The sequence below is a fragment of the Lolium perenne genome, chromosome 3 (genome assembly GCF_019359855.2).
Source record: "Lolium perenne isolate Kyuss_39 chromosome 3, Kyuss_2.0, whole genome shotgun sequence".
Taxonomy (NCBI): Eukaryota; Viridiplantae; Streptophyta; class Magnoliopsida; order Poales; family Poaceae; genus Lolium; species Lolium perenne.
Window position 1 is genome coordinate 330,101,597 of NC_067246.2, and position 14,539 is coordinate 330,116,135.

The window sequence follows — 14,539 nt, forward strand, 5'->3', positions numbered from 1 at the left end:
ATGCTAAAATGAAGGAGTATTCTGTTATAACTAGTGCGGTTAATAAAAGTGCAAAGAAACCTATAGAACCTGAAGAGCAAATAAAGGTTGAACCTGCTATTGCAATAGTTAAAGATCTTGTGACTGAAAATGTAGAAGATGGTCATATTATTTTCTGTGAAGATGCTTCTAATATTGTTTCGCATCCTAATAAGTCTAGGGAAGCCAGTGTTCCTATGCTCTCTGTTAGAATTGGTGATCATTGTTATTATGGTTTATGCGACATTGGTGCAAGTATTAGTGCCATTCCTTATGAGCTTTATACGGAAATCATGCATGAAATTGGTTTTTGTGAACTTCAAGATATTGATGTGGTTATTCGGTTAGCTAATAGAGAAACTATCTCTCCTATTGGTATTGTTCGAGATGTGGAAGTTCTATGTGGTAAGATCAAATATCCTGCTGACTTTTTGGTACTTGGTTCTGCTGCTAGTAAGTCTTGTCCTATTATTTTTTGTAGACCTTTTCTAAATACTTGTGGAGCTGTTATAGATTGCAAGAAAGAGAAAATTGTGACTAAATTTGCTGGTGAATCTTATGAGTTTAATTTCTCTAAATTTACCAAAACTCCTTATAAAGCTAATTTGCCTAATAATGATTTTAGAGTTGAACAGTGTGCGTCTATTGCTCTTGCTCCTAGTAATCCTTTGCAACAACATTTGGAGGATAGTGAGAGTGAAGTCTTTAGGGAAGAAAGGAATGAGCTTGATGAAATTTTCCTTCGTCAACCTATTCTTAAACATGACTTGCCGGTTGAAGATCTAGGTACAACACCACCACCAAAGGAAGATCCTATTTTTGATTTAAAACCGTTGCCTGATAACCTTAAGTATGCTCATATTGATGATAAGAAAATATGTCCTGTTATTATTAGTTCTAAGCTTTCAGATTTTGAGGAAGAAAGGTTATTGGAAATATTGAAGAAACACCGAGGAGCTATTGGCTACACACTTGATGACTTGAAGGGGATTTCTCCCTCTATTTGCCAACATGCCATCAACATGGAAGATGATGCAAAGCCTGTTGTTGAACATCAGCGTCGTCTAATTCCTAAGATGGAGGATGTGGTAAGGAATGAGGTATTAAAACTTCTTGAACCTGGTATTATATATCCTATTGCTGATAGTAGATGGGTTAGTCATGTGCATTGTGTTCCTAAGAAAGGAGGTATAACTGTTGTGCCTAATGATAATGATGAGCTCATCCCTTGAAGAGTAGTTGTAGGGTATAGAATGTGCATTAATTATCGAAAAGTTAATAAGGTTACTAACAAAGATCATTACCCTTTACCTTTTATTGATCAAATGCTAGAAAGGTTGTCTAAGAATACTCATTTTTGCTTTCTTGATGGTTATTCTGGGTTTTCACAAATTGCTGTTAAAACTAAAGATCAAGAGAAAACCACTTTCACTTGTCCCTATGGAACTTATGCTTATAGACGTATGCCTTTTGGTTTATGTAATGCTCCTGCTACTTTTCAAAGATGCATGTCTGCTATTTTTCATGGATTTTGTGAGAATATTGTAGAGGTATTCATGGATGATTTTTCTGTCTATGGGAATTCGTTTAATAATTGCTTGCGAAACCTTGATAAAGTTTTGCAAAGATGTGACGAAACTAACCTTGTTCTTAATTGGGAGAAATGCCACTTTATGGTTAATGAAGGAATTGTATTGCGACATAAAATTTCTGAGAGAGGTATTGAAGTTGATAGAGCTAAAGTTGAAGCAATTGAGAAGATGCCCTATCCCAAGGATGTTAAAGGTATTCGTAGTGTTCTTGGTCATGCTGGGTTTTATAGGAGATTTATTAAAGATTTCTCCAAGATTTCAAATCCTCTTACTAATCTTCGTCAAAAAGATGTACCTTTTGTTTTTGATGATGATTGTAAGGAAGCTTTTGAAACTCTAAAGGAAGCCTTAACAACTGCTCCTATAGTTGAACCTCCTGATTGGAACTTACCTTTTGAAATTATGTGTGATGCTAGTGATTTTGCTGTCGGCGCTGTTCTTGGACAGCGAGTAGATAAGAAATTGAATCTTATTCATTATGCTAGCAAAACTCTTGATGATGCTCAAAGAAATTATGCTACAACTGAAAAAGAATTATTAGCTGTAGTCTTTGCTTGTGACAAGTTTTGATCTTATATTGTTGATTCAAAAGTTACAATTCATACTGATCATGCTGCAATTAGGTACCTAATGCAAAAGAAAGATGCTAAGCCAAGGCTTATTAGATGGGTGCTTCTTTTGCAAGAATTTGATTTAGATATTATAGATAGGAAAGGTGCTTATAATCCTGTTGCTGATAATTTGTCTAGATTGGAAAATATTGCTTATGATCCTGTTCCTGTTAATGATAGTTTTCCAAATGAAAAATTGGCTGTAATAAAGGTGAGCTTGCGAGATAGTACTTGGTACACTGATTATGCTAACTTTATTGTTTCCAAGTACTTGCCTCCAACCTTTTCAGCTCAGCAAAGGAGAAAATTCTTTTATGACTTGAGGCATTATTTTTGGGATGACCCACACTTATATAAAGAAGTAGGGTGGATGTTATTCTGCGAAGATGTGTTCCCGTATATGAACAACAAGAGATATTAAGTAAGTGTCATGGTAGTGCTTATGGAGGACATCACGCCGGAGATAGAACCGCGCAAAAGGTTCTACAATTAGGTTTCTATTGGCCAACTCTCTTCAAAGATGCAAGAAAGTTTATTTTATCTTGTGATGAATGTCAAAGGGTTGGTAATATCTCCAGATGCAATGAAATGCCTATGAATTATACTCTTGTTATTGAACCATTCGATTATTGGGGATTCGACTTCATGGGTCCTTTCCCTTCTTCAGAAGGTAACACTCATATACTTGTCGCTGTTGATTATGTTACTAAATGGGTGGAAGCCATACCCACGAAAAGTGCTGATGGTGAGACCTCTTTAAAAATGCTTCTAGATATTATTTTTCCTAGATTTGGAGTTCCTAGATATCTTATGACTGATGGAGGTTCTCATTTTATTCATGGTGGTTTTAGAAAAACTCTTGCTAAATATGGTATTAATCATAGGATTGCTTCCGCTTATCATCCTCAAACTAGTGGGCAAGTAGAATTATCAAATAGAGAGATTAAATCTATCTTGCGAAAGACTGTTAATAAATCTAGAAAGAATTGGGCCAGTAAATTGAAGGAAGCACTATGGGCTTATAGAACTGCTTATAAAAATCCCATGGGTATGTCACCTTATAAAATGGTTTATGGGAAAGCTTGTCATTTACCTTTAGAACTAGAGCACAAAGCTTATTGGGCTGTAAGAGAACTAAATAAAGATCCTAAACTTGCCGGTAAGAAGAGATTTCTACAATTGAGTTCTTTAGATGAATGGAGAAGTGAAGCTTATGAAAATGCTAAACTTTTTAAAGAGAAAGTTAAGAAATGGCATGATGGAAGAATTATCAAAAGAGAATTTAATGTTGGGGATACAGTCCTATTGTATCGGTCTCGTCTCGGATTTTTTGCAGGGAAATTACTCTCGAAATGGGAAGGACCATATGTCATTGTCAAGGTGTATCGTTCAGGGGCAATTAAAATTAGTTCTCTGCAAGGTAATTGATACACTCCGACGTATCTATAATTTCTGATGTTCCATGCTTGTTTTATGACAATACCTACATGTTTTGTTCACACTTTATATCATTTTTATGCGTTTTCCGGAACTAACCTATTGACGAGATGCCAAAGTGCCAGTTCCTGTTTTCTGCTGTTTTTGGTTTCAGAAATCCTAGTAAGGAAATATTCTCGGAATTGAACGAAATCAACACCCAGAGTCTTAAAATTCCACGAAACTTCCAGAACACCCGAGAGGAACCAGAGGGGGGCCACAGGGCCGCCAGACACCAGGCCAGTGCGGGCCAGGGGTGGGCCGCGCCCCCCTAGTGTGTCACCGCCTCGTCGGCCTTCCGACTCCACCTCTTCGCCTATTTAAAGGTCCCTGACCTAAATCTTCGATACGGAAATACCACGGTACGAGAAACCTTCCAGAGCCGCCGCCATCGCGAAGCCAAGATCTGGGGGACAGGAGTCTCTGTTCCGGCACGCCGCCGGGACGGGGAAGTGCCCCCGGAGGCTTCTCCATCGACACCGCTGCCATCTCCACTGCCATCTTCATCAACGCTGCTGTCTCCCATGAGGAGGGAGTAGTTCTCCATCGAGGCTAAGGGCTGTACCGGTAGCTATGTGGTTCATCTCTCTCCCTATGTACTTCAATACAATAATCTCATGAGCTGCCTTACATGATTGAGATTCATGTGATGATGCTTGTAATCTAGATGTCATTATGCTAGTCAAGTGAATTTTACTTATGTGATCTCCAGAGACTCCTTGTCCCACGTGTGTAAAGGTGACAGTGTGTGCACCGTGTGGGTCTCTTAGGCTATATTTCACAGAATACTTATTCACTGTTATGAATAGCATAGTGAAGTGCTTATTTATATCCCTTCATGATTGCAATGTGCTTTGTATCACTATTAATCTATGTGCTACTCTAGTGATGTTATTAATGTAGTCTATTCCTCCTCCACGGTGTAATGGTGACAGTGTGTGCATCGTGTAGTACTTGGCGTAGGTTATGTTTGTAATCTCTTGTAGATTATGAAGTTATTTATTGCTATGATAGTATTGATGTGATCTATGCCTCCTTCATAGTGTGATGGTGACAGTGTGCATGCTATGTTAGTACTTGGTGTAATTGCAATGATCTATCATGCACTCTAAGGTTATTTAAACATGAATATCGAATATTGTGGAGCTTGTTAACTCCGGCATTGAGGGTTCGTGTAATCCTACACAATTAGTGGTGTTCATCATCCAACAAGAGAGTGTAGAGTATAGCATTTATCTATTCTGTTATGTGATCAATGTTGAGAGTGTCCACTAGTGAAAGTATAATCCCTAGGCCTTGTTCCCAAATACTGAAATCGCTGCTTGTTTACTGTTTTACTGCATCTGTCGCTGCAATATTTCCACCATCAACCACACGCCAGTTGTAGCATCAAGCTATTTTCTGGTGCCGTTACTACTGCTTATATTCATTCATACCACCTGTATTTCACTATCTCTTCGCCGAACTAGTGCACCTATACATCTGACAAGTGTATTAGGTGTGTTGGGGACACAAGAGACTTCTTGCTTTGTGGTTGCAGGGTTGCTTGAGAGGGATATCTTTGACCTCTTCCTCCCTGAGTTCGATAAACCTTGGGTGATCCACTTAAGGGAAAACTTGCTGCTGTTCTACAAACCTCTGCTCTTGGAGGCCCAACACTGTCTACAGGAAAAGAAGCGTGAGTAGACATCAAGCACTTTTTTGGCGCCGTTGCCGGGGAGGAAAGGTAAAAGGTACTCACACTCCGGATCTCGGCTACTAAGCTATTTTCCGGCGCCGTTGTAAGTACTCGAAGCTATTTCCTTTAGATCCTGCAATTGCATCTTTTTGTTTCTTGTTTTACACTAGTTTGGCATAATGGAAAGCAACATGGAGCTTTTTATTCTTTTTCTTGAGTTAAGACATGGATGGTTTGATTCGAAAATTAAAAAACCCATGGAACATATTAGTATGAACGTTTTGAACACCATTGTTGCTAATGATATGGAAAATTCTAAGCTTGGGGAAGCTGGTTTTGATGAGCATGATCTTTTTAGTCCCCAAAGCATTGAGTAGAAAATTTACTTTGATGATACTTTGCCTCCTATTTATGATGATTATAATGATAGTAGTCTTTTGGTGCCACCTACTATGGAGAGTAAATTTTGTTATGATTACAATATGCCTCCTATATTTGATGATGAGAATAATAATGATAGCTACTTTGTTGAATTTGCTCCCACTACAACTAATAAAATTGATTATGCTTATGTGGAGAGTAATAATTTTATGCATGAGACTCATGATAAGAATGCTTTATGTGATAGTTATATTGTTGAGTTTGCTCATGATGCTACTGGACATTATTATGAGAGAGGAAAATATGATGGTAGAAATTTTCATGTTACTAAAACACCTCTCTATATGCTTAAAATTTTGAAGTTGAGCTTGTCTAGTTTTCCTATGCCTGTTGCATTATGCCTACATAACTTGTTTATTTACAAGATTCCTATGCATAGGAAGCATGTTAGGCTTAAATGTGTTTTTAATTTGCCTCTTGCTGCTCTCTTTTGCTTCAAATACTATTTCTTGCGAGTGCATCATTAAAACTGCTGAGCCCATCTTAATGGCTATAAAGAAAGAACTTCTTGGGAGATAACCCATGTGTTTATTTTGCTACAGTAATTTTGTTTTACATTTGTGTCTTGGAAGTTGTTACTACTGTAGCAACCTATCCTTATCTTAGTTTTGTTACATTGTTGTGCCAAGTAAAGTCTTTGATAGTAAGGTTCATACTAGATTTGGATTACTGCACAGAAACAGATTTCTTGCTGTCACGAATCTGGGCCTAATTCTCTGTAGGTAACTCAGAAAATTATGCCAATTTACGTGAGTGATCCTCAGATATGTACACAACTTTCATTCAATTTGAGCATTTTCATTTGAGCAAGTCTGGTGCCTCTTTAAAATTCGTCTTTACGAACTGTTCTGTTTTGACAGATTCCACCTTTTATTTCACATTGCCTCTTTTGCTATGTTGGATGGATTTCTTTGTTCCATTAACTTCCAGTAGCTTTGAGCAATGTCCAGAAGTGTTAAGAATGATTGTGTCACCTCTGAACATGTGAATTTTTTATGCACTAACCCTCTAATGAGTTTGTTTTGAGTTTGGTGTGGAGGAAGTTTTCAAGGGTCAAGAGAGGAGGATGATACAATATGATCAAGAAGAGTGAAAGCTCTAAGCTTGGGGATGCCCCGGTGGTTCATACCTGCATATTTCAAGAAGACTCAAGCATCTAAGCTTGGGGACATTATTAGGTTCCTCTAGTGAAACTATATTTTTATTCCATCACATCTTATGTACTTTGCTTGGAGCGTCTGTTTGTTTTTGTTTTTGTTTTGTTTGAATAAAATGGATCCTAGCATTCATTGTGTGGGAGAGAGACACGCTCCGCTGTTGCATATGGACAAATATGTCCTTAGGCTTTACTCATAGTGTTCATGGCGAAGGTTGAATCTGCTTCGTTAAATTGTTATATGGTTGGAAACGGGAAATGCTACATGTGGTAATTGGTATAATGTCTTGAACAATGTGATACTTGGCAATTGTTGTGCTCATGATTTAGCTCTTGCATCATATACTTTGCACCTATTAGTGAAGAAATACATAGAGCTTGCTAAAATTTGGTTTGCATGGTTGGTCTCTCTAAGGTCTAGATATTTTCTAGTAAGGGTTTGAACAACAAGGAAGACAGTGTAGAGTCTTATAATGCTTGCAATATGTTTTTATGTGAGTTTTGCTGTACCGGTTCATACTTGTGTTTGCTTCAAACAACCTTGCTAGCCTGAGCCTTGTATTGAGAGGGAATACTTCTCGTGCATCCAAATCCTTGAGCCAAACACTATGCCATTTGTGTCCACCATACCTACCTACTACATGGTATTTCTCCCCCATTCCAAAGTAAATTGCTTGAGTGCTACCTTTAAATTTCCATTCTTTGTCTTTGCAATATATAGCTCATGGGACAAATAGCCTAAAAACTATTGTGGTATTGAATATGTACTTATGTATCTTATTTCTTATTAAGTTGCTTGTTGAGCGATAACCATGTTCCTGGGGACGCCATCAACACTTTGTTGAATATCATGTGAGTTGCTATGCATGTTCGTCTTGTCTGAAGTAAGGGCGATTTACCATGAGTTGAATGGTTTGAGCATGCATATTGTTAGAGAAGAACATTGGGCCGCTAACTAAAGCCATGATCCATGGTGGAAGTTTCAGTTTTGGACAACAATCCTCAATCTCTTATGAGAATATTATTTGTTGCTGAATGCTTATGCATTAAAGTGGAGTCCATTATCTGTTGTCTATGTTGTCCCGGTATGGATGTCTAAGTTGAGAATAATCAAAAGCGAGAAATCCAATGCGAGCTTTCTCCTTAGACCTTTGTACAGGCGGCATAGAGGTACCCCTTTGTGATACTTGGTTAAAACATATGTATTGCGGTGATAATCCAGGTAATCCGAGCTAATTAGGACAAGGTGCGGGCACTATTAGTATACTATGCATGAGGCTTGCAACTTGTAGGATATAATTTACATGATGCATATGCTTTATTACTACCGTTGACAAAATTGTTTCTTGTTTTCAAAATAAAAGCTCTAGCACAAATATAGCAATCAATGCTTCCCTCTGCGAAGGGACATTCTTCTACTTTTATGTTGAGTTAGTTTAGCCATCTCCATCCATCTTAAGAAGCAAACACTTGTGTTAACTGTGCATTGATTCCTACATACTTGCATATTTGCATTCATCATATTACTTTATGTTGACAATATCCATGAGATATACATGTTGAAAGTTGAAAGCAACCGCTGAAACTTAATCTTCCTTTGTGTTACTTCAATGCCTTTATTTAGAATCTATTGCTTTATGAGTTAACTCTTATGCAAGACTTATTGATGCTTGTCTTGAAAGTACTATTCATGAAAAGTCTTTGCTATATGATTCAATTGTTTAACCATTGTATTTACCGTATGATTAAGATCATGTTGGTAGCATGTCACTTCAGAAATTATCTTTGTTATCGTTTACCTACTCGGGGCGAGTAGGAACTAAGCTTGGGGATGCTGATACGTCTCCGACGTATCTATAATTTCTGATGTTCCATGCTTGTTTTATGACAATACCTACATGTTTTGTTCACACTTTATATCATTTTTATGCGTTTTCCGGAACTAACCTATTGACGAGATGCCGAAGTGCCAGTTCCTGTTTTCTGCTGTTTTTGGTTTCAGAAATCCTAGTAAGGAAATATTCTCGGAATTGGACGAAATCAACGCCCAGAGTCTTAAAATTCCACGAAGCTTCCCAGAACACTCGAGAGGAACCAGAGGGGGGCCACAGGGCCGCCAGACACCAGGCCGGCGCGGGCCAGGGGTGGGCCGCGCCCCCTAGTGTGTCACCGCCTCGTCAGCCTTCCGACTCCGCCTCTTCGCCTATTTAAAGGTCCCTGACCTAAATCTTCGATACGGAAAAGCCACGGTACGAGAAACCTTCCAGAGCCGTCGCCATCGCGAAGCCAAGATCTGGGGGACAGGAGTCTCTGTTCCGGCACATGATTGAGATTCATATGAGTTTTGTATCACAATTCATCTATGTGCTACTCTAGTGATGTTATTAAAGTAGTCTATTCCTCCTGCACGGTGTAAAGGTGACAGTGTGTGCATCGTGTAGTACTTGGCGTAGGTTATGATTGTAATCTCTTGTAGATTATGAAGTTAATTATTGCTATGATAGTATTGATGTGATCTATGCCTCCTTCATAGTGTGATGGTGACAGTGTGCATGCTATGTTAGTACTTGGTGTAGTTGTGTTGATCTATCATGCACTCTAAGGTTATTTAAATATGAATATCGAATATTGTGGAGCTTGTTAACTCCGGCATTGAGGTTTCATGTAATCCTACACAATTTGTGGTGTTCATCATCCAACAAGAGAGTGTAGAGTAGAGCATTTATCTATTTATTCTGTTATGTGATCAATGTAGAGAGTGTCCACTAGTGAAAGTATGATCCCTAGGCCTTGTTCCTAAATACTGTAATCACTGCTTGTTTACTATTTTACTGCATCTGTACTGCCTGCAATATTACCATCATCAACCACACGCCAGTTGTAGCATCAAGCTATTTTCTGGTGCCGTTACTACTGCTCATATACATTCATACCACCTGTATTTCACTATCTTTTCGACGAACTAGTGCACCTATACATCTGACAGGTGTATTAGGTGTGTTGGGGACACAAGAGACTTCTTTCTTTGTGGTTGCAGGGTTGCATGAGAGGGATATCTTTGACCTCTTCCTCCCTGAGTTCGATAAACCTTGGGTGATCCACTTAAGGGAAACTTGCTGCTGTTCTACAAACCTCTGCTCTTGGAGGCCCAACACTGTCTACAAGAATAGAAGCACCCGTAGACATCAGTATTGGCACCCCTTGGTTTGTTCCAAGCTTGGGGGAGTGCCGCGGTATCACATCATCACTATCTTTTACCTTTTTACTATCAAGTAGTGTCATATCATGAGTAGGGAAGTTATCATATAAGATGGGTTGCAGTATGGAAGTATCTCTCTTTTAGTTGGTTATCTATGTATCCCTTGGTGTGAGTTATCGTTATGGAATATTAATGAGAAGTTTTATCATTTACATATTGCACATCTTATTTTAGTTTGCAATCCCTATTATATGATTGATCTTGTTGTTAGTATTGGTATCACTTTGGGAGCATTGAGTAAATTTATTTGGTTTTGGCAAACTTAGCATTGGTCAATAGCAACAACACTTTGAGTTTAAATAGAAAAGAGGAAATACATGTAGATATGTTATTTCATTATCTTTCTTTCTTGTTAGCTCCTAGCTTAGTATTCTGAAGTTAAAATTGTTTGTGCTTACAAGGAAGATGCATGATTGTTTCTATCACATGTATATTTGTTTGTTTCCCTCAACTCTTATGCTTGCTAATCAACCTTGCTAGCCAAAGACGTGTACCGAGAGGGAATACTTCTCGTGCATCCAAACCCTTAAACCAAACCTATGCCATCAGTGTCCACCATAACTACCTACTATGTGGTATTTCCCTGCCATTCCAAGTAAATACTTCATGTGCTACCTTTAAACAATTCAAAAGTTATTACCTCTTTTTTGTGTTAATGTTTTATAGCTCATGAGGAAGTATGTGGTGTTTTATTTTTCAATCTTGTTGGGCAGATTTTCACCAATGGACTAGTGGCTTTATCCACTTATCCTATAATTTTGCAAAAAGAGATGGCAACGGGGTTCCCAGCCCCAATTAATCAACTTTCATTAATAATTCTCTTCACATGTTTTGCTCCGATTCATCAGTAAGCAACTTAATTTTGCAATAGACACTCCTCCATGGTATGTGAAATGTTGGAAGGCACCCGAGGATTCGGTTAGCCATGGCTTGAGAAAGCAAAGGTTGGGAGGAGTGTCACCCTTAAATAAACTAAAGAGAAGGGGGATGATCTACCTTGCTGGTAGAGATAACATCCTTCATGGGAGCCGCTCTTTGGAAGTCTGTTTGGCAAGGGGGTTAGAGTACCCACTACCATTCGTTGACAAAAACAAACACCTCTCAAACTTTATTTTTATGCTCTCTATATGATTTCAAAACTGAAAAAGCTCTAGCACATGATTTAATCCCTGCTTCCCTCTGCGAAGGGCCTGTCTTTTACTTTATGTTGAGTCAGTAAACCTATTTCCCTCTATCTTAAGCAAGCAATTGAGTTGTTGTGATCAAACCATTTATGTTGTGATCTACTTGATCATGCCTTTTATTCTTCCTTGTTTAGTACAAGTTTTATCTGAATGAATATAGCTTTGAAGGTTATCAATGATTATGAGGAGATTATTATGATAGAGTATGCAAGTTTTGCTATAAGCTTTAATATAAGAGCGCTGCTCGATAGATAAGTACAATCTGTTAACTGTTCTCTGACCAAGAACGAAGTTTGCCATCACCAATTATGATTTCCTATGCACCTTTGTTTGTGATTTCCCTCTACTTGTTTCAAGTTGAATTATATGAGGAAGTTGTTCACTGGAATGCTTTGTGTGAATTAATATGATGCTTCCTGTCCGTATTTTATTTATCGACTCTTCACTCCATGAACATGTGGTCTCGTTTACTGAGTTCAGTTTCACTTGGGGACAAGCGAAGTCTAAGCTTGGGGGGAGTTGATACGTCCATTTTGCATCACTATTTTATATCATAATTTACTGTTATTCATTGATATATTTCATATTTAGAGGTGATACTTATGTTATTTAACCTATTTTGCATGATTCATGATTATTGGAGGATCACTCACCGGAGTCAGGATTCTGCTGGAAAAAGCACCGTCGGAATGCAATATTTCTGGAGATCAACAATTGATGGAAATTAAACGGAAGATCTTATTTTTCCCGAAGATGAAGCCAGCCAAAAGGAGGAGCCGAGGAGGGCCGCCATGGACCCCCCATAGGCCGGCGCGGGCCCTACCTTGGCCGCGCCACCTTGTGGGGAGGGGGCCCACAGCCCCCTTCGGCTGCCTCTCCTTCGCGTACTTCTTCGTCCCGAAAACCTAAGCTCCAGAGGATAATCGGGAGGAGTCACAGCCGCCTCTACGGGGCAGAAAACCCCCGAGAGAAAAGAGCTCTCCGGCAGGCTGAAATCCGCCGGGGAAATTCCCTCCCGGAGGGGGAAATCGACGCCATCGTCACCATCATCGAGCTGTACCTCATTGGGATCATCATCACCATCATCTCCACCACCGTCACCGTCATCTCCACCGCTGCACCTCATCACCGCTGTAACATCAAGGGTTGAATCTTGATTGTTTGATAGGGGAAACTCTCCCGGTATTGATTACTCTTTGCTATTGATGCTATTGAGTGAAACTATTGAACCAAGGTTTATGTTCAGATTGTTATTCATCATCATATCACCTCTGATCATGTTCCATATGATGTCTCATGAGTAGTTCGTTTAGTTCTTGAGGACATGGGTGAAGTCTAAATGTTAGTAGTGAATTATGATTGAGTAATATTCAATGGTTTGATATTTAAGTTGTGGTGTTATTCTTCTACTGGTGTCATGTGAACGTCGACTACATGATACTTCACCTTTATGGGCCTAGGGGAATACATCTTGTATTCGTTTGCTAATTGTGGGGTTGCCGGAGTGACAGAAACCTAAACCCCCGTTGGTATATCAATGCAGGAGGGATAGCAGGATCTCAGAGTTTAAGGCTGTGGTTAGATTTATCTTAATTACTTTCTTGTATTTGCGGATGCTTGCAAGGGGTATAATCACAAGTATGTATTAGTCCTAGGAAGGGCGGTGCATTATCATAGGTTCACCCACACAACACTTATCAAAACAATGAAGATTAATCAACTATATGAAGCGAAAGCACTAGACTAAATTCCTGTGTGTCCTCAAGAACGTTTGGTCATTATAAGTAAACAAACCGGCTTGTCCTTTGTGCTAAAAAGGATTGGGCCACTCGCTGCAATTATTACTCTCGCATTTTACTTACTTGTACTTTATTTATCTGCTATATCAAAACCCCCTGAATACTTGTCTGTGAGCATTTACAGTGAATCCTTCATCGAAACTGCTTGTCAACACCTTCTGCACCTCGTTGGGTTCGACACTCTTATTTACCGAAAGTACTACGATACACCCCCTATACTTGTGGGTCATCAGGGGCTACCCATCCTGGCAGCCTGATGTTCTTCTTTTCCCAGAGAATGATTTCTCCTAGCACCTCTCTGAGTGTAACCCCCCCATCACCTCCATGGATTTCGAGCTCCAATGTCTCCCACGACGATACAACTTAATCCACCCCGACACGAGCATAGCCAGCTGGAATCTGATTGCCATGCCATGTTGCCGGCTCACCTTCAGGTCCAAATGCAGGTAAGACATAGCCGACCGCCACCTTAACAGACATGTTCCTGAACACCTCATGGAGATCACAAGGTGTTTGCTCCTTGATTCCATCCAAGGGGTCGCTAGGACCAGCATCTATCATCTGTGTAGGCGGGGCCTCCGAGTCGGCCACGCTACTGTCTCGTCGCTGAGATATGCCGGCGGTATTATCTGGCTGGCGATGTCCTTTAAGTTCATTAATCTCCCGCTGCTGCTGCTGAATCTCCCGCTTCTGCTGGTCTAGTTGCCGTTGGAACTCAGCCATCCGGTCATTCTGCACCTCCAGCTCGCGTTGTTTTGCTCTCGCTCGGCTTCTATAAGTCTCCGCGTCATTCGTAAACCCAAGCGCCCACGGAACACTAGGGCCGTAGCCTCTTGTTCGTCCTCCCATTTCAGGATTATCGAGGACAAGCGTCAGCAAGTCTTTCTCTCTATCGGGTGCAAACTTCAGTTTTCCCGCTTTAATATCAGCCGTCACTTCAATCCATTTTTTCCTGGGTACCCTAACCTTGCTGTCACTTTCAACAAGGTTCCCTGTCTTCATGTCATACTCACAGCCATGCCCAAGGAACCAATTTCGAGCCCTAGTGTCCCATCCTTCTCGCTCTGGTTCTGGAGTGATCCCATTCAGCTTCATCTCAGCCTCTTGTGCATCCCACTTAGGCATGGCTACTTCGTAGCCCCCTCGGCCCGTATGATGGTGATATTTCTTTTCGCTTGCATTCTTCTTGTTTTTCTTTGACAGGTTCACAGCCTCCTCTGATTCTTTGTACTGCACAAATTCTTCCCAATTATGCTCCTGCTTCGCTAGATAGTTTTCGAATAATGGAGGCTTCTTCTCGGCCTTATAAGCTGACCATAACCGGT